The sequence below is a fragment of the Sorex fumeus genome, unplaced genomic scaffold (genome assembly GCF_029834395.1).
Source record: "Sorex fumeus unplaced genomic scaffold, SorFum_2.1 ptg000240l, whole genome shotgun sequence".
Classification (NCBI taxonomy): Eukaryota; Metazoa; Chordata; class Mammalia; order Eulipotyphla; family Soricidae; genus Sorex; species Sorex fumeus.
The window spans coordinates 7,611,922-7,637,143 of record NW_026606297.1 but is presented as its reverse complement, the minus strand read 5'-3'; the positions used below and the strand labels follow the sequence as shown (position 1 = coordinate 7,637,143).

The window sequence follows — 25,222 nt, the reverse complement described above, 5'->3', positions numbered from 1 at the left end:
GCATGGAACGCCCTTAAGAGTATCAAATAAGTGGTTAAGAGGACAAAGAACCTCTGGCTCCAGGCACATATTTTTGACTCCATCATTCATACCATACTAACATATGCCTCAGAAACCTGGTACCTACGAAAATAGGATGAGAATGCTATTCTGGTCTCCCAAAGAGGAATCGAAAGAGCTATGCTTGGAGTATCATGCTTCACTCAAGTGAGAGAAAGAATCCAGAGTTTTGACTTCAGTTGATGATCAAGTATCAGGGATGCTGTCTTGTTTGCCCAGACATCAAAAATCAGATGGGCCAGACACCTAATGCAATTTAGAGATGACCATTTGACTAGAGATTTTACAGACTGGATTCCACTTGATGTCAAAAGGACGTGTGGCCACACACCTATGAAATTTTCAGACTTCTTCATCAAGACCCTGAGTTAATGGTTTGAGGAGGATCTTCTTGATCCTGGAGCGAGCAGATGCCATTGGGCTACAGTAGTAGCACAAGACAGGGACAAATGGAGACATTAGTGGCACATGTTCAAGCAAATAGATGATCAATGGGATGATAAGTGACAAGTGACAATGCATATCGCACTATATTTTACAAATTTACTGCACAAGTGTTCATTAAGATTGTATTAATTAGCATCAGTTTTCATTGCACAAGTACTTACATTTCTGAGCAATTGATAATTTATAATTTGCTCGAGCGGGCCCAGTAACGTCTCCATTAGAGACTTTGTTGTTACTGTGTCTGGCATATCGAATACTCTCGGTAGCTTGCCAGGCTCTGCCGTGCGGGCGACATACTCTCGGTAGCTTGCCGGGCTCTCCGAGAGGGGCGGAGGAATCGAACTCGGGTCGGCCATGTTGGCTGCGTGCAAGGCAGACGCCCTACCCGCTGTGCTATCACTCCAGCAGCTGGAGCGATAGCACAGCGGGTAAGGCGTTCGCCTTACAAGCGGCCAACATGGCCGACCAGAGTTCGATTCCTCCGCCCCTCTCGGAGAGCCCGGCAAGCTACCGAGAGTATTCGGTATGCCAGACACAGTAACAACAAAGTCTCCAATGGAGACGTTACTGGGCCCGCTCGAGCAAATCGACGATCAACGGGAGGGCCTTTATAATTATTTAATTTTTCCATTTACGTGCTTCATGTTAATATTGTCAAATTGGAGATTATGTGTTGATTTAATATTAATCAGAACTGTCAAATTCTATCTCATGGCAGTTTTAGCACTGTGTCCTTAGTATAACTGAATGGATGGATCCCCATACTCAGCAGTGCTCAGAGTTTACTCCTGGATTTGTATTCATGGCAATTCTGTGGAATTATATGGGATGCCAGATATCATACTGCAGTAGGATGTCTGCAAGGCAAGAGTCTTAAACCCTTCACTATTTCTCTATATCCCCAATGACTTCTTATGAGCATGAATGTTTAGCAGAGAGAATGTAAAACCTATAATTAATCAGACATTATAGTGTTTGCTGATCTGATATATCAGTTATTTGATGTTCCATGGTAAATTACATTTTTATTATAGTTATTGCCTGTGTATCTTTTACTTATTGAGTTATTGCTTTATAGTTATTCTTTAGATTTCATTTACTAATTTTTATCTCTATGTATATACAAAAACTATTTGGGTTCATGGATTTTTATCATCAAAATAGTAATTAGCACTTTTGTTTTCTCTCTCCTCTTGGGTTTTCGGGTTTGCAAAAGAGGTATTGAGTGGCAATCAGGTTTTTGTATATAATCTACTTTCAGCATGCGTCTCCCATCCTGGGAGGATCCTCCAAACACCCTTTATTTGGTGGTCCCTTCTCTCTTGAGCTGCCTTTTCCCCTAGCATGTATGGCTGGCCTCCAATCCATGGAGTAAACCTCCTGGTACTAATCTTGGCTATTCTTGTGTGTTAGTCTCCTATTTTGTTACTTTATGTTCCCCAGATGAATGCAATCTTTCTATGTCTATCCCTTTCTTTCTGACTCATTTCGCTTTTAGCATAATACTTTCCATGTAGTACCGCCTGTATGCAAATTTCATGACTTCATCTTTTCTAAGAGCTACATAGTACTCCATTGTATAGATGTACCGAAGTTTCTTTAACCAGTCATCTGTTCTTGGGCACTAAGGTTATTTCCAGATTCTGGCTACTGTAAACAGTGCTGCAATGAACAAACAAGTGCAGATGTCACTTCAACTATACTTTTTTGCCTCTCTGGGATATATTCCCAGGAGTGGTATTGCTGGATCAAATAAGAGCTCAATTTCTAATTTTTTGAGAATCGTCCATACTGTTTGCCAAAGGGCTGAACCAGTCAGTATTCCCACCAGCAGTGAAGGAGGCTACCTTTCTCGCCACTTCCGCGCCAACACCTTTTTTGGAAGTGGGCCATTCTCTATGGTGTGAGTTGATATCTCATTGTGGTTTTGATCTGCATCTCACTGATGATTAATGATGTAGAGCATTTTCTCATGTGCTTTTTTGCCATTCGGATTTCTTCTTTGAGAAAGTTTCTATTCATTTTGTAGGCCCATTTTTAGATGGGGTTGGATGTTTTCTTCTTGTGGAGTTCAAATAGTACTTTATATATCCTTGATATCAACCCGTTGCCGGATGTGTATTTGGCAAATATCCTTTCCCATTCTCTAGACTGTCTTTGTATTTTGGTCACTGTTTCTTTTGAGGTGCAGAAGCTTCTTAGTTTAAGATAGTCCCATTTGTCTATCTCTGTTTTCACTTGCTTAGCCAGTGACGTGGCATCTTTGAAGATACCATTAGCTTCAATGTCATGGAGGGTTTTGCCGACTTTGTCTTCAATGTACCTTATGGATTTCTGTCTGATGTTGAGGTCTTTAATCCATTTTGATTTTACTTTTGTGCATGGTGTTAGGCAGATATCTGAACCCATTTTTTTGCATGTACCCATCCAGTTTTGCCAACACAATTTGTTAAAGAGACTTTCCTTACTCAACATTTCCTGCTCCTTTATCAAAGATTAGATTATCATATGTTTGAGGGGAGATGTCAGTATATTCAACCCTGTTTCATTGGTCTGCAGCTCTGCCTTTGTTCCAGTACCATGCTGTTTTAATTATTACTGCTTTGTAGTAGAGTTTGAAATTAGGGAGGTTGATTCCTCTGATTTTCTTTTTCCCAAGAATTGCTTTAGCTATTCATGGGGGCTTATTGTTCCATATGAATTTCAGTAGTGTTTGATCCATTTCTTTGAAGAATGTAATTGGTATTCTTATAGGGATCGCATTGAATTTGTACAATGCTTTGTGAAGTATTGCTATTTGGACAATGTTAATTCTCCCGATCCATGAGCAGGGGATATCTTTCCATTTTATCGTATCCACTTTTATTTCCTGAAGTAGACTTTTGTAGTTTTCTTTGTACAGGTCCTTTACTTCCTTAGTTAAGCTGATTCCTAGGCACTTTATTTTCTGGGGCACAATTGTTAACGGAATTTTTTTTATTGGAAGTCTTTTATTTTTAATTTTTATTAGTGAGACACCATGAGGTACAGTTGTAGACTTACACATTTTTGTGCTTGGGTTTCAATTATACAATGATCAAATATCCATCCCCCATCAGTGTCCATTTCCCACCACCACGAATCCCAGTATCCACCCCCCCATCCCACCCTGCCTCTGTGGCAGGGCATTCCCTTTTGTACTGTCTCTCCTATTGGATATTGTGTTTTGCAAAAGAGGTAATGGGTGACAATCATGTTTGGTCTATAGTCTACATTCAGCATGCTTCTCCCATCCTGACAGGATCCTCCCAACACCCTTTATTTGGTGCTCCCTTCTCTATCTGAGCTCCCTTTTCCTCTAGCATGTGTGGCTGGCTTCCAAGCCATGCAGTAAAATTCCTGGTACTAATCTTGGCCATTCTTGGGTGTTAGTCTCCTATTTTGCTACTTTATGTTTCCCAGATGAATTCAATATTTCTATGTCTATCTCTCTCTTTCTGACTCATTTCGCTTAGCATGATACTTTCCATGCAGTGCCATTTGTATGCAAATTTCATGACGTCTTTTTTTCTAACAGCTACATAGTACTCCATTGTATAAATGTACCAAAGTTTCTTTAACCAGTCATCTGTTCTCGGGCACTCAGGTTTTTTCCAGATTATGGCTATTTTTTTCATGTCACTCTCTTCTCTTTCACTCTTTGTGTATAGGAAAGCCATGGACTTTTGGGTATTGATTTTATAGCCTGCACCTTTACTATACAAGTCTATTGTTTCTAAGAGTTTCTTGGTAGAGGTTATAGGGTTCTCTAAGTATAGTATCATAGTATCATATCATTTGTGAATAGTGAGAGCTTGATTTCTTCCTTTCCTACCTGAATGCCCTTAATATATTTTTCTTGCCTAATCGCTATTGCAAGTACTTCCAGTACTATATCGAACAGTAGTGGAGAGAGTGGGCATCCTTGTATCTTCTCTGATCTTAGAGGGAAGGCTCTGTGTTTTTCCCCATTGAGGATGATGCTTGCTGTAGGCTTTTGGTAGGTGGCTTTAACTGTATTGAGGAAAGTCCCTTTTTATCCATTTTGGCAAGGATTTTCATCAAAAATGGGTGTTGGATCTTTTCAAATACTTTCTCTGCATCTATTGATATGATCATATAATTTTTATCTTTCTTTTGTTGATATGATGGATTATGTTGATTGATTTCTGAATGGTAAACCATCCTTGCACTCCTGGGATTAATCATATTGGGTCATGGTGTATGATCTTTTTGATGAGTTGTTGAATTTTATTTGATAATAGTTTGTTGAGGATCTTTGGGTCTGTGTTCATCAGGGATACCAGCCTGCAATTCTCTTTCTTTGTGATATCTCTGCCTGCTTTTGGTATCAGGGTAATATTTGCTTTGTAGAAACTGTTTGAAAGTCTTTTTGATTTTTCAATCTTGTGGAAAAGCTCAAAGAGTATTGGGTGTAAGTCCTCTTTAAAGATTTGGAAGAATTCACTAATGAATCCATCTGGGCCAGGACTTTTGTGCTTGGAGAGACATTTTATTACCATTTCAATTTCCTTGATGGTGATAGGTCTGTTCAGATACTCTAGGTCTTCTTTGTTCAGCCTTGGGAGTCTATAGGAATCTAGGAATTTATCCATTTCCTTGAGGTTTTCATGTTCCGTGGCAAAAAGCTTCTCAAAGTACTCCCTGAGGATCCTTTGAATTTCTGTAGTTTCTGATGTAATTACCTCCTTTTCATTTTTGATTCAGTTTATTAGGGTTTTATCTCTCCTTTTTCTTTGTGACTTTTGCTAGAGGCTTATCAATCTTGTTCATTTTCTCGGTGAACCAGCTCTTGGTTTCATTGATCTTTTGGATTGTTTTTTGGGCTTCCATATCATTAATCTCTGCTCTGAGATTTATTATTTCCTTCCTTCTGTTCGGGTTGGGCTCCTGTTGTTGGTCCTTCTCCAAGCTCATAAGCTGTGAGCTTAGGTTACTTATGTTGGTTTGCTCCTCCTCCCTGAGGAATGCTTGCAGAACTATAAACTTTCCTCTTAACACAGCTTTTGCTGTGTCCCATAAGCTTTGGTAACTCATGTCCTCATTTTCATTCATTTCCAGGAATCTTTTGATTTCTTCTTTGATTTCTTGTCTAAGCCACTCGTTGTCCAATAGTGCACTGCTTAATTTCCAGGTGTTTGATTTAGTTTTCTGTTTTTGTGTGTGATTTACTTCTAATTTCAGTGCATTATAGTCTGAGAATATTGTTGATAGAATCTCTATCTTCTTAATTTTATGGAGGTATGTTTTGTGGTGTAGCATGTGGTCTATCTTGAAGAATGTTCCATGCATGTTTGAGAAGAATGTTTATTCAGCTTTTTGAGGATGAAGTGTCCTGTATATATCTACTAAGTCCCTTTCTTCCATTGTTTTCCTCAGGTGAAGTATGTCCTTGCTAAGCTTGAGTCTGGTTGATCTATCAAGAGGTGACAAAGCAGTGTTGAAGTCTCCCACTAGTATTGTGTTGCTATTGATGTCTTTTTCCAAATCTATGAGTAGTTGTTTTAAGTACTTTGCTGGTCCCCCGTTAAGTGCATATACATTTAGTATTGTAAGTTCTTCCTGTTGTACAGATCACTTGATCAATATAAAATGCCCTTCACTGTCTCTTGGGACCTACTTTACTCTGAAATCAATGTAGTCTGATATTAGGATGGCTACCCCAGCTTTTTATGGGAGCTGTTTGCCTGTAGGATTGTTTTCCAACCTTTGACTCTGAGCCTGTGTTTGCTTTGACTATTGAGGTGTGTTTCCTGCAGGCTGCCCTGGCTGCCCTCGCCGGTGCCCCTTGGAGGGGAGCGGGTTGAGCTTTCCTCCCCGCCCTGACCAGGGCTACGGCAGCTGAAGACCTCCAGGACCAGCCACAACCATGCTGAGACCACTCTCCACACACATGAAGGTACTGGCAGAGGGACAAAGTCACGCGGGTTCTGGGGCCGAGATCTCCAAGCCTACTTGAATTTGGGCCGAGCATCCTCCACCCAGATCCTCCAAATTCCAGTAGGCGGGGGTCACACCCACCAACTAGCCCCCTGGCACCGTGTAATCCCATCACTGGCATCACTGGCCAAGACCCAGAGACTATAAAACCCAGCTCCTAGAAACTTGCGGCCGCATTTGCGGCCACGTGATATCTTATTATCTCATTCCTACTTTGGACAAACTGGCAGGCTACTGAATGTAGCCTGCCCACACGGCAGAGTCTGGCAAACTCCCCATGGCGTACCCAATATGCCAAATACCAGTAACAAGGTTGGGGCTCATTCTCCTAAAGAGCCTTGAATATAATCTCAAGGCTAGGATGAAGGAGACTTTACTGGGGCCTGCTCAAGGCAATTGATGAATATCAGGATGATCGTGATTTTCTTGCAGGCAGCAGAATGTTGGGTTCAATGTTCTAATCCATCCTGACACTCTGTGTCTTTTAATTGGTGTGTTTAATCGATTGACGTTGAGAGAGATTATTGTTATGGGGTTTCGTCCCATCTTTCTGTTGAAATTTGGTGTATTTGAGGGGCCTCTCCTGTCTTAAAGTAGCACCCATTGTTCTTGTAACCATGGTTTTGAGTCTATTAAGTTCCTGAGCTGCTGTTTGTCTGTGAAACTGTGTGTTGTTGCTTATGTTATGAATGAGAGTCTCGCTGGGTAAAGTATTCTTGGTGAGGCATTTATTTCATTGAGTTTGTTCGCTATATACCACCACTGTTTTTGAGCCAGGAGTGTTTCATCATCCAAATCAGCTGTGAATCTTAAGGATACTCCACTGTAGGCAATTTCTTTCTTTGATCTTACTGCTTTCAGAATTTTGTCTCTATCTAAGGTTTTGGTCATTTTGAACAGGATGTGTCTTTGGATATTTTCATTTGGATTTCTTCTTGCTGGTACGCTTTGGGCTTCCTGAATGTGGTCACATGTTTTCTTAATCTCTGGAAAAGTTATAGCAATGATGTCTTTGACAGTTTCTTCTTCATCAGGGTTTTCGTCCTGTCCCTCTGCGAATCCAATAATTATTATGCTACTCCTCTTGGCTTCAACACGATTTCTCTTGCCATCTGTTCCTGAATTGTGAGTCTCTTTTCCATTTTATGCTCTTTTCTGGAGAATCTCTGGACTTCGTCTTCAGGCTCACTGATTCTGTCCTCAGCAGCTGTTACTCTACTGCTGAGATCTTCTACTGAGGTTTTCAATTCGCCTACCAGGTTTTTCAGGTCTGACATTTCTGTTTGTATTTTCCTCATTTCTATCTTCAAACCCTCTTGTCTTTTATTGGCATTGCTTTCCATTGTTTCTTATAGCTCCCTAAGCATCCTCAGTAGCTCCCTTATATATTCCTTGTCAGAGAAGTTGTCTAGCACTCCAATGTTCTTGGTATCTTCTGGGCTAATGTCTTCAATAAGAAAGCTTGTTAGGCTTTTCTGTTGCTTTACCATTGTGACCTGTGTGGTTTAGACCTTCACGTTCACTGTTACTATTCTGCTTGAGATGCAGAATGAATTGACATGGGCTTAATGAATTATTGGCTAATGTGTTTCTGATGGTTAAACTAAACTAGTTAAGGTTCCATCTAAGAGGGTAACTTATGGTTCCTATGGGATATATAGTGGGAGACTAACTCTGGGCTGCGTGGCTGCAGCTCCAGATAGAGGCCCTGGCACGGGGGGCGGGGGTGATGGTGGTGTACCTGGTTTTATTTATTTATTTATTTTTTATTAATATTTTTTAATAGTGAGACATCATGTGGTATAGTTGCAGACTTACACATTTTTGTGCTTGTGTTTCAATTATATAATGACAAATACCCATCCCTCCACCAGTGCCCATTTCCCACCACCACGGATCCCAGTATTCCTCCCACACCCCAACCCCCCCATCCCACCCTGCCTCTGTGTCAGGGCATTCCCTTTTGTTCTCTCTCTCTTATTGGGTGTTGTGGTTTGCAAAAGAGGCAATGGGTGACAATCATGTTTAGTCTATAGTCTACTTTCCACATGCTTCTCCCATCCTTGGAGGATCCTCCCAACACCTTTATTTGGTGCTCCCTTCTTTATCTGAGCTCCTTTTTCCCCTAGTACGTGTGGTTGGCCTCCAAGCCATGGAGTAAAATTCCTGGTACTAATCTCGGCCATTCTTGGGTGTTAGTTTCCTATTTTGTTACTTTATGTTCCCCAAATGAATGCAATCTTCCTATGTCTATCCCACTCTTTCTGAATCATTTCACTTAGCATGATACTTTCCATGTAGTACCACTTGTATGTAAATTTCATGACTTCGTCTTTTCTAACAGCTACATAGTACTCCATTGTGTAAATGTACCAAAGATTCTTTAACCAGTCATCTGTTCTCGGACGCTCAGGTTTTTTGCCAGATTCTGGCTATTCTAAAGAGTGCTGCAATGAACAGATACGTGCAGATGTCACTTCGACTATACTTTTTTGCCTCTCTGGGATATATTCTCAGGAGTGGTATTGCTGGATCAAATGGGAGCTCAATTTCTAATTTTTTGAGAATCGTCCATACTGTTTTCCAAAACGGCTGAACCAGTCGGCATTCCCACCAACAGTGAAGGAGTGTCCCTTTCTCACCACATCCACACCAGCTTTGGTTGCTTTTGTTCTTGTGGATGTGGGCCTGTCTCTGTGGTGTGAAGTGATATCTCATTGTGCTTTTGATCTGCCTCTCCCTTGTTATTAATGATGTGGAGCATTTTCACATGTGCCTTTTAGCCATTCGGATTTCTTCTTTGTGAAAGTTTCTATTCATTTCATCTCCCCATTTATTGATGTGGTTGAATGTTTTCTTTTTGTGAAGTTCAAGCAGTACTTTGTATATCCTTGAAATTAACCCCTTATCAGATGTGTAATTGGTGAATATCCTTTCGCATTCTGTAGACTGTCTTTTTATTTTGGTCACTGTTTCTTTAGAGGTGCAGAAGCTTCTTAGTTTAAGATAGTCCCATTTATCTATCTCTGTTTTCACTTGCTTGGCCAACAGTGTGACATCTTTGAAGACACCATTAGCTTCTATGTCATGGAGGGTTTTGCCAACTTTTTCCTCAATGTACCGTATCGATTCCGGTCTGATATTGAGGTGTTTAATCCACTTAGATCTTAGTTTTGTACATTGAGTTAGGCAGAGATCTGAGCCCATTTTTTTTGCATGTAGCCGTCCAGTTTTGCCAGCATAATTTGTTAAAGAGGATTTCCCTGCTCCACTTCACTTTTCTTGCCCCCTTATCGAAGATTAGATGCTCATATGCTTGGAGGGAGATGTCAGTGAAGAGAGATTGCTCGAGTGGTTCAGCTCTGTTTCTGCGCAGGGTGCCTCAGTTCCCATCCCGAGCAGACCAAGAGTGAAAACTGGCTGTTCTCAGGTGATCTAGTTTTAGCTGCGCAGGCCAGGAAATGTTGGCACCAGGCGCCGGGGGGTAACTGTTTGAAGGAGGCACTCATGCTTTTTCAAAGAGATAATCTTTTTTTTTCTTCAGCGTCAGCTACAATAATGCAAACAGGAACATCTCTTTCATCAGTCAAAGCTTCTGATGATCAGAACGCTTTTGAATCATTCACATAGAATCTGGCTTACCAACTAATCTACAATGTCCATTGATTTTCAGTCAAAGCTACGCATGTCTTTTGATATCAAAATGTATTATTTAAAAATATGTACATTTATATGCTTATAAAATATAGGCAATATATATACGCTCATGGTGTAATCTATTTTTTCTTATTATTTCTAAAATTCATGATAGCAAGGAGAGTCTATATGATGATGCCATTTAATTAAAATATCCAAGAATGAGTTTAATAATTCCATGATCAAGAAGACAGTGTTTTAAACACAGAGATTATTCTTATTGTGATTATCATATAATCAATATATTTATAAATGAAAACATAAGGATTTGTATTTTTTTCATTTTTTTCTTTTTATTAGTGAAACACCATGAAGTAGTTATAGATTTACAATATTTTGTGCTTGGGTTTCGAATATACAATGATCAAATACCTATCCCTCCATCAGTGCCCACTTTCCACCACCATGGATAATATCCCTCCCCCCACCCCACCCCCATCCCACCCTGCTTCTGTGGCAGGGCATTCCCTTTTGTTCTCTCTCTCCATTTGGATGTTGTGGTCTGAAAAAGAGGCATTGAGTGGAAAACATGTTCAGTCCATAGTCCACTTTCAACATGCATCTCCCCTCCCGGGAGAATCCTCCAAACACCCTTTATTTGGTGCTCCCTTCTCTATCTGAGCTGCCCTATCCCCTAGAATGTCTGACTGGCCACTAAGCTATGGAGTAATCCTCCTGGTGTTGATCTCAGCTATTCTTGGGTATTAATCTCATATTTTATATCCCCCAGATGAATGCAATCTTTCTATGTCTATCCCTCTCTTTCTGACTCATTTCGCTTAGCATGGTACTTTCCATGTTGTACCACTTGTATGTAAATTTCATGACTTCATCTTTTCTAACAGCTGCATAGTACTCCATTGTGTATATGTACCAAAGTTTCTTTAACCAGTCATCTGTTCTTGGGCATTCAGGTTTCTCCAGTTTCTGACTATTGTAAAGAGTGCTGCAATGAACAAACAAGTGCAGATGTCACTGCCACTATATATTTTTGCCTCTCTGGGATATATTCCCAGGAGAGCTATTGCTGGGTCAAATGGGAGCTCAATTTCTAATTTTTTGAGAATCGTCCATACTGTTTTCCAGAAGGGCTGAACCAGTCGACATTCCGACCAACAGTGAAGGAGTGTCCCTTTCTCGCCACATCCACGCCAGCATCGGTTGCTTTTGTTCTTTTGAATGTGGGCCAGTCTCTGAGGTGTGAGATGGTATCTCATTGTGGTTTTGATCTGCATCTCCCTGATGATTAATGATGTAGAGCATTTTCTCATGTGCTTTTTTGCCATTCGGATTTCTTCTTTGAGAAAGTTTCTGTTCATTTCATTGCCCCATTTTTGATGGGGTTGGATGTTTTCTTCTAGTGGAGTTCAACCAGCACTTTGTATATCCTTGATATCAACCCCTTGTCAGATGTGTATTTGGCGAATATACTTTCCCATTCTGTAGACTGTCTTTGTATTTTGGTCACTGAAATACTGAAGGATTTGTTTTAATTCACTTGCTTTTCACCCCGTTACTGATAATCAGATTTTCATCAAATAGTTACTGAGATGATTGAATGGCACAGATGAGCTTCCCAGTAGTTTATTAGTCACCAGTGGTCATTGACGCATAGGGGGACAAACTACAGTTGTGTTAGCTATTGTCAGCAATAGACTGTAGAAGGGATCATGAAAGCCAGATTTGAAGTATAATTGAGAAACTTGGCTTCCGGTATCTTGAAGAGGATATAATTGTTCATTTTAAATATTTCCATCAGAAATAAAATCCGCTACTCAGAGTCTTGCAGAAACAGTCCATAAAGACCTCAATAAGGAGAGTTATTGGCTAAAGGCCTCTCTTTAAAAGCAGAAAGGGAAAGGGAACTTGATGACCCACTAGTTCTCTCAGAAGTCAACTTTAAATAGCATCTTGCATTATAACAATGTACAATACAATTTTTCAGGGTCTCACAGATGATTTATTACTGAGTTGTCAAACAGGTACAGAAGTCAGAAACAAAAAAAACAGATTCTCTCATGAAAAAAGCAAGATTTCAGACTTATGGTGACTTTCTGCTTGCTGTGTGTGTGCAAGATCCTAGCATAGTGTCACAGGACATATGCGACTCTCCTTACAGACCCAGCTTAGTTCTTCTCAAGTGGCTCCCCTTGGAGTTGTACATGATCTTATAATAGTTTTATTCCAAATCCACTGAGCAATAGGACAATTCCACATTTGTTTCTGGGACATGAACCAACTGATCCTAAAAATCTTGTGGGAAGACGTGTTAAAGAAGAGCCATATTTACACAGGAGGAACGGTGGAGAAAAGGAGAAAAAACTAAAAATAATTTTTAATAGCTAATAAATATCATAGCCTAATTTTGGGAATGAGATTCAAATTAACAGGAGGTTACAGGTATTAAGATGATCAGAGAAGATCTTACTAGTAAAATGGTATTTAAGCTGAGATCTGGATGAAAAGGTAGGGATAGCAATGTGCAGGTCTAAGAGGTCAAGGAGAACAAAGTAAGTAGATCTAAGGCCCTAAGGAAGAAATGCATTTCTCTTGATGAGGAACTGTAAAGAGGCTCAGTGAAACTACAATTTCATGATGAGAATGATGGGCTAAGTGATGACCTTGAGAGGTAAACTATTAGCAGGGCTTAGGTCTAGGTTCTTCTTAACTTTTCAAGCAGAATGAGAAGTCAATGGTTCTCCCTTGTGTGTTTGAAGTCACTGAAGTGTTTTAAACAGGTCAGTGATATGTCTTAATAATGTTTTAATTAGTAGTGGAAGTGAAGGGCCAGTAACTGCATGCAGCTAAAGAGGGTGGAACTTATTAGAGAAGGCCTTACAACCAAACTCTGACCTTTAGCCAATGAGGAGACAACAAAGAAAAACGTACTCAGTCTGACATCTATACAAAAACTTGGTTTCTTTACACTTTCAAATGTTAAATATGATTTTATGACAAATGATGGATAACAGAGAAAAATACATTCATAATACTGACTGAAGAAGAGATACTGAAAATGAATGATTGAAAAATATACAGTAGTTTAAAATATGATTGCCAAAATTAGAAAATTAAAATTTTAAGGCTTGAATACGTTTTTAATTGAGTGATATATTATACTTTTATTAGCTATTTTATGTAATTTTGTTATATTTAATATCTCAGGAGAATATTTAAAATGTGAGTCACATCCTCATGAAAATACATACATACAATATATTGTAGCATATATATATTTTTTTTAACATTTTATAAGTCTCTCTGTCCTGATAGATTAATTTAGGAATTGCATTCATAAAAAAATGTAATGCCACTTTAAGGCTATTATCCTCTTCAATCATTTTACCTGCCCCTATTTTTATTTAATTTTTCTTTTAAAAGAAAATGTAATCAAATCAATCTGATAGCATATTAAAATATGTAACCATAGTTTACGTCATTGAAAATTTACTCAAGTCACATAAGTGACAAGCAACAACCCACATTTGCAAAGCTATTTGAAAGTTTTGTCACCTTAATATAAAAAGACTATTCTGAAAATTGAAAAAAAATTCTAGGAAATAGAAATCTAGTTGAAAACATTATTTCTTCAAAATGTCAAGGAATTGAATTTAAAGTTAGCAACAGCAAATTATGTAAATGTTCCAGTCAGTGTGGCATATTGGCAAGAGGATGATCAATAAAAATCTGTGTCTATATATTTGAGAGAAAAATATACAATATAGAATTTTAAATTCAGAATTATGACAACTGTTTTACATTTTATTGCCCACAAGGACCTCTGAAAGTTTGTTTAAAAGTAAAACAATATGGCACGGTCTGGCTAAAAAATCAATACACAAATATAAGATGCATTCTGATACACTAAGAATGAATCAGAGGAGAAAGAAATCAAGGAGTCTGTCCCATTTATAGTCATGCCACAAACACCAAGTATCTAGGAATAAATTTAACAAAAGAAATGAGAGATGTATACCATGAAAACTTTCAATCACTTAAGGAAAACATAAATGAAGACATTCAGGAACAGGAAATTATTCCATGCTCACAGATTGAGAAAGTCAATACTGTTAAAATACCTGTACTACTGAAGATATAATGTAGGTTTAATGTAATTTCATTCCAAATTCATATGACATTCTTCAAAGACCTAGAAAAATCAATAATTTACGTTTTATGAATCAAAAGAGTTCCCAGATGCTTAAAACCACTGTCACTGTCACTGTCCTCCCGTTTTTCATCAATTTGCTCAAGTGGGCCAGTAATGTCTTCATTGTGACAATTGTTACTGTGTTTGGCATATTGAATACGTCACGGGTAGCTTGCCAGGCTTTGCCAAGCAGGTGAGATACTCTCGGTAGCTTACCAGGCTCTCCGAGAGGGGCGGAGGAATCGAACTCAGGTTGGCCATGTTGGCCACTTGCAAGGCAAATGCCCTACCCGCTGTGCTATCGCTCCAGCCCATAGTTAAAGCAATGCAGGCCCTCCCGTTGATCATCGATTTGCTCGAGCGGGCCCAGTAACGTCTCCATTGGAGACTTTGTTGTTACTGTGTCTGGCATAAGCAATGCAGAAAAACAAGAAATGGAAGGTACCTCATTACCTAATTTAGAGTTGTATTATAAAGATATAGTGAACAAAACTGTATGATACTAGAATAAAGATAGGCTCTCTGATCAATTGGTCAAAATTGAATACCAAGGCCAAAGCCTCTTATTTATGGACAGTTAAATTTCAATAAAAGAACTGAGCACAGGAAATGGAGTAAAGAGAGTCTCTTGAACAAACGGTGCTGAGAAAACTGGGTCACAACATGCAATACAATTAAAGCTGTACTCACACACCTCACAACAAAATCAATTCAAAGTAGAACAAGCATCTTGAAAAACTATGAGAAACTTTAAAGTACTTAAAGGAAAATATAAGCAGATCAGTCCAAGATTTGATGCTCAAGATGTCTTAAATGATCTGATATCACTGTCAAAGGAAACAGGATCAAAAATAAACAAATGGGTGTATACCAAATTAAAGTGTTTGCATAGCAAAAGAAATGCAGCCTGAAACTAAAAGCAGCTAACTAAATGGAAAAGATGACACTCAGCATATCAATTAAAGAGTTGATATCCAGGATATGTAAATTATAATGATAAGCAACAATAAGAGATAGAATCCAAAATCCAGTCAAAATGGATTAAGGAAATGAACAGACATTCCTCAGAAGAAAACGGGGGATGGCCACTAGAAACATGAAAAAGGCCTCCATATCACTTCTTAGCGGGGCAATCCAAATCAAGTCAACAATGAGATACAATTTTAGACCAGTGAGACTAGCACATATCAAAAATAGTGGGAACCAGGACTGGAGAGATAGTCCAGTGGATAGGGACACTTGCCTTGCAAAAGGCATGATTTTTTACATGAACCACATTTAAAATTGCATAATTGCAATTAATATTTAGTGAATGCCTATTTAATTGATAATTTTAAATGATAAACATACTAAATTCATACTCAAACTAATTTTACAATCATTTATTTCCAGATTCCTATGAACATGAACATCTGTTCTAAAAATAAGACATTTTGTCAGAGAGGAGGGGGGAGGGACAAAAAAAGACATTTTGTCAAAACATTATAAGATAAGTATGTGTCAGTGTTGGGACAAAATAGAACCTATTGTTTTGTTTAATTTTGGCTTGTTTGTTTTGCTTTAAAGACAAATCCAGCCATTTTTAGGGTCTAATCCCTGCCTGTACTGAGGTCACACTTCCGGTTGTGGTAAGAGTATTAATTAAGTCCATTCTACCTGTATGCAAATCAAAAAGTACTCGCTATCTTGCTAATACTGAGAGTTTCTCTGCTCAGTGAATAAAACTCTCTATTTCTAATGGGAGATACAGTTGACCAAATGCACTTTTTTGCATTATAAATGTTATATTAACACATTAGCACTATGCATTTTGGATGGCAACCAAATGCTGTCCTACAGATCTATGAAGCAGAGACATTAGATTATTGAATAAATATGCAGAGAGGAGTTCATATATGTAATCACATTTTCATACTTTAACTAACTGGACAATACTTGTCATCATGAGTAGCTAATAGTTACTCTTCCTTTATGGAGATTCTAACGGATATATAGTCTGAGAAAGGCAGTTTGACTCATATTGCTAGTAAAATAGCTGAAAATACATAACTACTATATATTTTTTCATTCATTCATTCATCATCCTGTTATTCGTCGATTGCCTCGAGCAGGCCCCAGTAACGTCTCTTTCATCCTAGCCCTGAGATTATATTCAAGGCTCTTTAGAAGAATGAGACCCATCATTGTTACTGGTATTTGGCATATTTGGTACGGCATGGGGAGTTTGCCAGACTCTGCCCTTTTACTATATATCTATCAATAACAGTTATTTCTATATTGTTAAATGAAAGGGGAAAAAACAAACAAGACATCAGTTTTAGTGCAAGACTAGTACTTGAACTCAGAAGAGAGATTCTATATGCCAGTACCTCGTTGAATCGGGGAAACTATTTAATATCTGACAACTTTAAGGCACCGTTAAACCACAGGAAATTGAAACATTAAACTTTCTGGTAGTTTCAAGTGATGATGGCCCTAGCAAATCACCAAGGGAGATTTCAAATGACATATTAGAGCTCAAAGCCATGTACCCGAAAGTCTAAGGAAGTGCAGCTTTGTTGTTGCTGCTGGTGTTTTAATGGGTTCATTGTTTTCCCATCTCTGTGCACTTGTATGTAGTAACAGTTGTAGCCATAAAGTGTTTACTGCGTGTTAAGGGGAGTGTTTAGAAATTAATTCTGGAAGCCGAATTTGTTTTGCAATTGGGTGACCGCCGATGAAAAATTATGATTAAAATTTTGGCTCCAAATATTTTTGGTGTACCAAAAAGGAACTTGGTGTCACATAAAATTCACGCAATAACAATTGCAATTCCCAAAAGGAGGTGTGGAGATTTATAAATACCACTAAAAATGGCTTTTTTTCGTACATAAAGTTATTTGTAAAAGAAAAAAAATAGCTGCTCTTTTTATCGTTTCTTTTCCCACAGAGACAGTGCTCGACTTAAAATATTCTCCTTTTAGCATTCATATACTCTTATTATCAACATTTTATACACATAAAACTTTACAATCAAGAAAAATGGACTACTTTGATAGCATTTGCAGTTTTATTGCATGTTAATTATAAAATAGAATTATTATGTGCTTCATCTCATAAAATAATACTGCAAATTTTTAGTAGCCACAAACAAATTCCTATGCAAATGATGCATGACACTTCGGATAATTTTTCATATCAAATGACCTGGTATATATTTCTAAAATTTGCTTTTGTCTATTTGTCCACAGGGATCAGGGACATCTCAGAGGCTCTGGGTGTCTTCAGGGCTAGAGTCAGTGGTGCAATGTGGTAAAGAAGATAAAACCCGGGCCTCTGCATAAGAGGCATGTACTCCTTCCACTTTCCTGGCCCTTAAATGTTTTAAAATAGTCTTCGTTTTATTTTTTCTTTTAATTTTATACGTCTTTGGGACTAATAACTTAATATATTTACGGATGTATAAACAAGAAGCCCATATTTTGCCATTCAGACGAGATAGCCATAGAGAGAGGCTGTGTAAACACGAACGGGGGCTGCAGTGCTCTAACCCACCACCAGCCCGCATTTGGTAGTCTCAGGCCGCTTAGCCCACCCAGGGGGGGTCAGTGGTGATGGGCAAGCGATGGGCAGGCGAATGAAGGAAACGAGAGCCAGGCTGGTTGGTGTCAGTTGCAGTTTATTCTATTCCAATCTCCATTCTCCCGTGATTCTCCGTCTGCGTCTTCCTCACCCATACTACTTCATTCTCCTTCTCAATCCACCTTCATTCTTTCTTCTCCTCTTGGCTCTGGATCCCTCTCTCTTTCTATCTTTCTAGCTCTGTCTTTCCCCTTTCCTTCTGGATCTGGAATCCCTTTATCCTCTTTACAGCCTAGTTAAATCTCCCAGGATGAGGGGTTGGGGTAATTGTTATAAATAGGTATCTTCATACAATCAGAGGATGTAAGGTCCTTCCTTTAGGGAAGACAGATTCTTCTTTTTTTTTTTTTCAGTTCAGTAGAATTAGCATCACTTATTTATTCCTTTTTCTTTTAGTTTTGTAGAACTAACATCACATATTTATTCTTTTTTATTTATTTTTTTTATTAGTGAAACATCATGAGGTAAGTTGTAGATTTACAAACTTTCGTGCTTAGGTTTCAGTAACACAATGATAGAGTACCTATCCTTCCAACAGTGCTCATTCTCCACCACCAATGATCCCAGTAGCCCTTCCACCCCCTCACCACATCCCCCCCACCCCGCCTCTGTCTCCAAGAGGAAAAAAAGTACAGTCAAAATGAAATCTGCATTTCTATATTCATCACTGCACTGTTCACAATAGCCATTATTATCCAGCGAGATGGTTAACCTAAAGGCAAATATGTCTGTGTTTCTCCTCTCCTTAGTCCAACAAACATATAAACATTCATAATATTAATCATTTTGTATGAACACAGTACGAACACATTAAGCTTTAAAAACCACTCTCTTGGGGTCGTCTTGATTTCAGACTACAGTGTTCAGGCCAGATTAAACTTTCCTATGCCTGGCAAGATCCTAATCTCATTGTTACTCTTTGGATCATGACAGCATTTGTCCATGCTGTTCAAACTCAATTTATAGTTGAGTATCGTGGCACTTTGGCCTGGATCATTTTGATACCAGGGTAGCTCACAGCTTGCGCTGGGTCCATTCAGTCCCTCATCGGAATCCTGCTTTTGGGATGCTAGGAACTAAGGGCAACTGAGGTATAAGTCCAGAAAGCAGATGCCTGGCAGTGAATAATATTCAAAGTCAATTAAATCCCAAATTACAAATTCATAATAACTGTCTTCTGTGTCTATACAAAAAGGAAATTGCTTTAAAGTAAACTATTCAAAAGACATAAAAAGAGGAGAAAGCCAATATTTCTCTCATACATATAAAATCATATATTTCCGAGGAATCTAACCTTACAAGTTAACAGAGTCTGATTAGGGGGAAAGGCTTTATAACTTGTTGGTTAAGAAAGAGTAGAGAAGAGTTTAAAGAATGGAAGTGCCTTAAGAGCACTGTGATAAACCTGAGATCCCAGTGGCAAGAGAAACAGGACAAACCAATTTAATCCTAAAATGTTTAGAGCTACATTTCATTAAACACAGAGGAATATAGGTGCTTCAGGAGCACTGTGATGTGTATCACTCAAAAAGCTAAGCTCTCTGTAGCAAGGGAGAAAAGATAAGCAATGTTATCCTACATGAGGCAATAAAACTCTTTGATAGGTTTAGACAGTGATTCTGCTTTTCTAGAATTTAATGAGCAATTTAACAAAACAAAACAAAACAAAGCACTTTTAGATCTTGCCCTCAGAGAGGAATAAAATAGTGTTAAATTAATATCAGAAAGATTCATTTTTATGATCAAAAGTTAGAAACTTCCTGTTATAAACTGAAGGTGGTGAGAAAATACATATTTAATTTCAAGACTGACTTGTATGAGATTTACTTCCTAGAACAGAAAATAGTTCTTTATATATAATAAAATTTGTATTATGGTGCACTGAAACCTAAAGAAAATCAGTATATAATTTTAATAAGACAAATTTAATATCACTCACAATCTACAAAATCCCCTTATCATATATGTACATATATAATAGACATACCGTCGAAGATCAAGAATCAGGGACGCTGTCTCGTTTGCCAAAGCATCAAAAATCAGATGGGCTGGTCACATAATGAGATTTAGAGATGACCAATGGACTAGAGCCATTACCAACTGGATTCCACAGGATGTCAAAAGACCGTGTGGCCGCCCACCTACCAGATGGTTAGACTTCTTCATCAAGATCATGAACGATCAGTTTGAGGCTCTTTGTGTTCCTAGAATGAACAGACGCCATTGGGCTGTACTAGCACGCGACAGGGACAAATAAAGACGTTTCTGGCACCCGCTCGAGCAAATTGACTATTAACAGGAAGTCAAGTGATCAAGTGTGAATTTATATACATTTTACTTTCTAGAAACTGTTAACTATACAAGTGAATAACAAAGAATTTAAAAAGCAATTTTAATTACATATTCTGGCAAAAAGAATTTTTAACCTAATATAATCTAATTAGTAATTATGTTTCTTTTCATGGTGGCACATTGTTCACTTTTCCGGAATGTTTCGCTCCAAATTCACAAATATGTAAAAAAAATTTCTACTTTCCCTTAGCTCATTATTACTTATTTTTCCTAACTTTATCCAAATCCATCATCAATTCTATTTTTTTGTATGTGGTATGTGAAGCAATATACACGGTAGATTTTGTTTTTAAGTTTAGGGCTTTTGTTTGCAATATTAAAATCTAGCTGATTTAGCACTATGTCTTGGTAAACATCCTAGGTTTATCACAGTTCCTGTACCAATAACTTTATCATTAATCAAAACAGGTATAAACAATCCTATTCTCTAGATTTAGGGAGTTCTGTGTTAAGGTTTCTTTTTTTTATTTTTTTTTTATTAGTCAAACACCATGGGGTACAGTTGTAGACGTACAAATTTTTTGTGCTTGGGTTTCCGTTGTACAATGATTGAGTAACCATCCCTCCACCAGTGCCCATTTTCCACCACCATAGGTCCCAGTATCCCTCCCATCCCCCCCATCCCCCCTGCCTCTGTGGCATGGCATTCCCTTTACTTCTCCCTCTCCTTTTGGGTGCTCTGGCCTGCAAAAGAGGCATCGAGTGGACACATGTTCGGTCTGGAGTCTAGTCTCAGCATGCTTCTCCCATCCTGGGGGCGAGTCCTTCCAATACCCCCCATTTGGTGCTCCCTTCTACATCTGGGCTGCCTTTACCCCTAGAGTGTGAAGCTGGCCTCCAAGCCATGGAGTAAACCTCCTGGTATTTATCTCAGCTATTCTTGGGTGTTAGTCTCCTATTTTGTTACTTCATGTTCCCCAGATGAATGCAATCTTTCTATGTCTATTTCTCTCTTTCTGACTCATTTCGCTTAGCATGATACTTTCCATGTAGTACCACTTGTATGCAAATTTCATGACTTCATCCTTTCTGACAGCTACATAGTATTTCATTGTGTAGATGTACCAAAGATTCTTTAACCAGTCATCTGTTCTCAGGTACTCAGGTTTTTTACCAGAATCTAGCTATTGTAAACAGTGCTGCAATGAACAGACAATTGCAGATGTCGCTTCGAGTATACTTTTTTGCCTCTTCGGGGTATATTCCCAGGAGTGGAATTGCTGGGTCAAATGGGAGCTCAATTTCTAATTTTTTGAGGATCGTCCATACTGTTTTCCAGAAGGGCGGAACCAGTCGGCATTCCCACCAGCAGTGAAGGAGGGTCCCTTTCTCGCCACATCCGCACCAGCACCAGTTGCTTTTGTTCTTTTGGATGTTGGCCAGTCTTTGTGGTGTGAAATGATATCTCATTGTTGTTTTGATCTGCATTTCCCTGATGATTAATGATGTAGAGCATTTTCTAATGTGTGTTTTAGCCATTTGGATTTCTTCTTTGAGGAAGTTTCTGTTCATTTCGTAGCCCAATTTTCTGATAGGGTTGGATGTTTTCTTCTTGTGGAGTTCAACCAGTACTTTGTATATCCTTGATATCAGCCCCTTGTCAGATGTGTATTTGGCTAATATCCTTTCCCATTCTGTGGACTGTCTTTGTATTTTGGTCACTATTTCTTTTGAGGTACAGAAGCTTCTTAGTTTAAGATAGTCCCATTTGTCTATCTCTGTCTTAACTAGCTTGGCCAGTGGCGTGACATCTTTGAAGATACCATTAGCTACAATGTCATGGAGGATTTTGTCGACTTTGTCTTCAATGTACCTTATGGATTCCAGTGTGATGTTGAGGTCTTTAATCCATTTTGATATTACTTTTGTACATGGTGTTAGGCAGAGATCTGAGCCCATTTTTTTTGCATGTAGGCATCCAGTTTTGCTAGCACCATTTGTTAAAAAGGCTTTCCTCACTCCACTTCATATTTCTTGCTCCTTTATCAAAGATTAGGTGATCATATGTTTGGGGGAAGATGTCTGTGTTAAGGTTTTTTAGCAATGTAAGAACATTAGAAAAAGGTATTGGCCAGGATTGGTCCATTGTCTTTTTACATTAATATCAACTTTAACATTGTTGGACCCATGTCACCTAAATGATCAATACCAATGTTTTCTGGGTTTGGGTGATAGTTCGTGGTGCATAAACTTTAATGCTAGTTCTACACTCAGAGATAATTCCTGGAAGTGTTTGGGGAAACTATCTGGGGTTCAGGTGTTGGAACCTGTGTGAGTCACACTTCCCCTATACTATATTGCTCAAGCCCATAAAATATGTTTCTTGGAAGATTCTAGCTCAATGAATGAAAACAATACCACAGAAGGGTCAACTAGCACCAACCAGATCAGTGAATCCTCAGACAATGACTGGAGCATCACCATTGTGAGATAAAATAATTATCACAAATTAACTTTTATTGATCTATTTTCTGATAATTTCTTGTAATGAGCAATATAAGTCACATTATTTTTTCCTTCTAAGGGAACAGAACTGGGGGGTGGGAAGGAAATCTCTCTCTCTCTCTCTCTCTCTCTCTCTCTCTCTTCAGTGGTGAAGGAAAGGTCATACTGGTGTTGAAATTAGTGATGGAACACTGAAAGCCTGAAACAACTGTACTATGATTAACAGCAAATTACAGTGTCTAAATAAAGTGTATGTCTGTGATTTTTTTGAGAAACTTGCAAATGCCAAAGATCTGCATCTACTGCTGCTAGAGAACCAATTAACTGAGTGACATTGTGATGGGTTGAAAAAGAGCTTTATTGGTATCTAGCCGACTGGACGATGGTACACTCATTTTCTTAAAGTAACTATATTGTCTTTATGGTCAAGATAAGTGGTTTATAGAGAAAACTTGGGAAGTGTTTTGAAAGGGTGAATCAAAAACCACTGTTTGTTAGAAAGAGTAATAATAATAATATTAATAATGGTAATAATAATAACAATAATAATAATAAAAAAAATATGGACTGATCCATGAGGTCTCTGCCTTATCTGCAAAGAGAAACAAGAGTGGGGTTAGGCTTCTGGAGAAGCTTGAAAGAATGAAGAAGTTTGTACTTTATGCCTTTGAGGGGAAAGGAGTAAAACAAGGATACTTCTAGAGAATTTTGCTGATTTCTTTGGACTTGTTTCAGTCTCACATTTTTATCATGTTCCTAATTAGAGTCTAGATGATAGATATGATTGAGAGAATGTACCAGTGGGAGATGTGATCCAGTGTATGTAACACAATGTTAATTGAGGGATTGAGGGGGAAAAAAGTGGATGGTATGTTTAAACTATAATTCCAATTTGAAAGGTGGTTGTATTTAGTCATAACAAGAAAGTACAATAAAACACTGAATAGTATTTTAATATTAATATAGCTCACTTGGTTTGTTTTGGGGTCACATCTGGCAGTGCTCAAGGATTACTCCTGGCTCTGGGCTCAGGAAGCATTCTTGATAGGGCTTGAGGAATCACGTGCGGTGCTGAGTATGAAAAATTTGTCTGATGTTTGCAAGAAAAGCACTTTACTTGCAGTGTTATTTCTTTGGTTCTAAGATAGAATAGCTTTAAAAAAAGTATTTAATGAGAATGAAGTTGCAGTTGTTAATTATACTGCATATGTTTTTGATGGATAGTAAAAGTAAATTTTCTCAGCCAGAGAGACAGTAGAACAGATAGGACTTGCCTTGCACTCCTCTGTTATGGGTTTGTGCCCTGAGCACCACAGGAGTTACTCCTGAGTACAGAGCAAACTTTGAGCACCACTGCATATGGGCCTAAACAAAACAAAAATAAATTAGGAGTCACAGTTTGGAGAAGACTCAATATAGATAAATCATATTTTTATTTATAATAACTTGATTTATAATAATTTGACTTATAATAAATCATATTAAGTGATATAATTATTGAATTTTTGAGAGTTAAACTTATTGAAATTAGAAAAATTTGGAAATATGGAATATACATAGTAATATTTTTAAAATAATGTAGCCATCACTTTAGTAATCATCCTTGTTTCACAAAGAATACTCAATACATAAAATTCACGGTCATGAGGATGGATTTAGATCACCTACAAAACAAAAATCAATTAGAAGTCATTTAACCGTTCATTTCATTTTTCTACATAATTCATTATGCAAAGGTCATTACATGATTATAAAACGGAAGGGCTTTATTTAGAAGTCTATTAAGCCTTTCAGCTTTTAAATAGAATTCTATTACATCTTGATAGTGGAAACCCCACCATCAATGCCAAAAATAATTTTATTTGCTAACATTAGTAGGAGAAATTGAACTGAAAATATTCTCATTCCTGTAGCAAAATGTAGCATGTGGCATTGATTTATCTGTTATTAGAGAAGGCATCTGGTCTATTAATGTGATTTAAAGGATTCTAAGAAAGTCTCCCTTGAATAAATTAACTCAGAGTTGGATCTTTTAAGATTCTAGCACTAGTGTTTTTCTCCAAGAGCTTTTTATAGTATCTCAATCTCTCTCTCTCTCCCTTTCTCTTTCTCCCTCTCTCTCCCTCTCTCCCTCTCCCTCGAAGGTGAAGAGAGAGAGGGAGAGAGAGAGAAACAAAAGAGAGAGAGAAAAAGGCATTTAATTTCATAGGAGAGCTAGCACATTATCTAGCTGATGAATTAACAGAAAACAATCAGTTGCTTATGCCACTATTATTCATATTTTTGTTAGATGTTTGGATTGTGAAGGGAACAGGAAAGTAGAAAAATGTAAATCATCAACAACAGGTAACAGCAGCAAAGTAAGAGAACTCAAAGGGAAATTATTTAGTTGGATTTAGAGATGGTGGAAAGAAAACTATGAGAAGTTGAATTATCACGAGTTTTATTATGAAAACACACCAAATGTCTTAT

The 25,222-nt window shown here is 38.0% G+C and overlaps 1 pseudogene; it reads right to left on the bottom strand.

The window, feature by feature from the left end:
- Positions 1-12,295: 12,295 nt before the first annotated feature.
- LOC130018168 (60S ribosomal protein L39-like) lies at positions 12,296-12,456 on the bottom strand (annotated as a pseudogene).
- Between the last annotated feature and the right edge of the window lie 12,766 nt (positions 12,457-25,222).